We start from the raw sequence: 2,218 nt of genomic DNA on the forward strand, positions 1-2,218 counted from the left end.
TTTCTGCCATTTGTTCCTCATATAAAATGAATTGAGCTCATTTTCCATCCTTCATATCTTTAGATCTGTTTACAACCTTTTACTGCTCCTTTCACGCTTTTTCTGGTTCAGCTTCTTTCAGCTTCCATGTGCAGATTTAAACTTTTTTTTCCCAGATACTTTCAGCTAATTTCAGCAGTTTCTTCAGCTGTTTTCATCCTTTTTGATTATTTCTGCTAACTAGAACATGTCTGTGCTTCTTTTAACGTCTTTCAACTAATTTCAGCTTCTCATGCTCCTTTCAGCTCATGGTATTCAGCCTTTTCTGCTATTTTAGATTTTTTTTTTTTTTGGCTAATTCCACAGTTTTGGCACTTGTTTCAACTTTTTTCAGCCTCATTCAGCAAAAATGTGCTCTCTCCACTTGCTTCTGGTAATTTAAGCTTCTTTCTGCTTTTTTAGCTACTTTTCAGCTGTTTTTTTTTTTTTTACAAATTTCAGCGTTTTTCATATAATTTCCATTTTTTTGTTCTAATTTCTGCTTCTTTCAGTCTAATTGGGCAAATGTGTTCTTTCTGCTTTCGTCTGCTAATTTAAGCTTGTTCTACCCTTTCAGCTAGCTTTTTGGCATTTTAGCTTATTTCAGCTGTTTTCAGATAAAGTCAAGGTTTTAATTTCTGCTACTTTCAGCCGAAGTAACTTCTTTCTGAAAATTTCAGTTTTTTTATGCTCTTTTCAGCTTTTCCTTCTCTTTCAGCTACTGTTTAGCTCCTTTGATGCTAATTTTAGATTTAGCAGCTAATTCCACTTTTTTTTTTTAGCTCATTTCGGCTCTATCCGCTTCCTTCTGGTAGTTTAAGCATACTTTTCAGCTATTTTTTTGCAGCTAATTTCAGCCTTTCTTTTTTATTTTGCTAAATTTCTTCATTTTTGTGCTGCAGCTTATTTAAGCCTAATTCAGCAAATATGTGTTCTTTCTGTTTTCTTCTGCTAATGCAGCCTTGTTCTTCCATTTCAGCTGTTTTTCAGCAAGTTCTTCTGCAGTAAACATTCACACTGCTTTTTCGCAGGAAATGCAGTTTCTCTAGTTTTCTGTGATATCTGTTGCATTTATTGTAATATGGTTATTCTCAGCAAACCCCCTCCACACACACACACACACACACACACACACCTGCTCTCTTGAAATGCTGCACAGCTCTCAAGTCTGCGTCTGTCCGAGGATATGTCGTCAGAGACTACAGCTTATCCAGAGAACTGTCATCAGAGCACATCTTCACGTTTAACAACCTGAAGCCTACTGATCAGATTAGCTCTGAAATAGGATTAAGCTTGAGGCAGATGGAGCTCAGGGACAGACTTCACTTTATTCTCTTTGCATTTAAACACTGTACGCTCATGTATATCACTACATGAACGCATGTACACAAACCTATCTGCAGACGTTGATTTCAGTGATTTTAGTTTGGTATCTATCAAGACTTTTCTGACAGGAGGATTAAAATTCTCACCCGGGCTTCAGGGCAGGACCACAAACGTCTCACATCTTCTTATGAGCGTCTCTGGAAGGCACACAAACAAAGGTGAGTCAAATATTCTTTCTAAAAGTTGTGGCAGATACATTTTACGTTTTGTTCTGGTTGGTTTTTATGATTTTACCGTGTCATAAGTTGCAGAGTGATGGTATACTGGTCGAAGGATGTTAGAAAATGGAAAAAGACAAAGAGGAGATATAAGAATGCAGTTAGCGAGGAGAATGAGGTAGATGGAGTGAGGACAGAGATGGAGGATGACTCGCTGTGGAGACCCCTGAAGAGGGAAAAGCAAAAAGAAGAAGACAAGATGCAGAGTAATATACTTTGAAATGACTGAAATGTGTTAAACTGGTTCATCAGGCCTAAGTTTCAGCCCTTGAGTTTAAATTTAAATCTGTCTCACTAGCAGGAACACATTTTGGGACAGTTCATGTAAAAAGTCTGATGCACAAAAGATTTTTTGTGAGTTTTAAAATGTCTTTGTTAAAGTGGCCCTGAGGTGTAAATGAACAACATTTTAAAAAACAGAATTACATTTTTTTTTTAATGACATTTGAAAAAACACAACAAAAACAGCAGAAACACAACATTTGAAAAAACGGAATTAGATTTGAAAAATACAGAATTACATTAAGTCAAAGCAGAAGTGGCCAAAGTGGAAGTGGCCAAAGCAGAAGTGGTCAAAGCAGAAGCGGTGAAAAAAT

Source organism: Nematolebias whitei, chromosome 1, assembly GCF_014905685.2.
Source record: "Nematolebias whitei isolate Nwh7 chromosome 1, NemWhi1, whole genome shotgun sequence".
Taxonomy (NCBI): domain Eukaryota; kingdom Metazoa; phylum Chordata; class Actinopteri; order Cyprinodontiformes; family Rivulidae; genus Nematolebias; species Nematolebias whitei.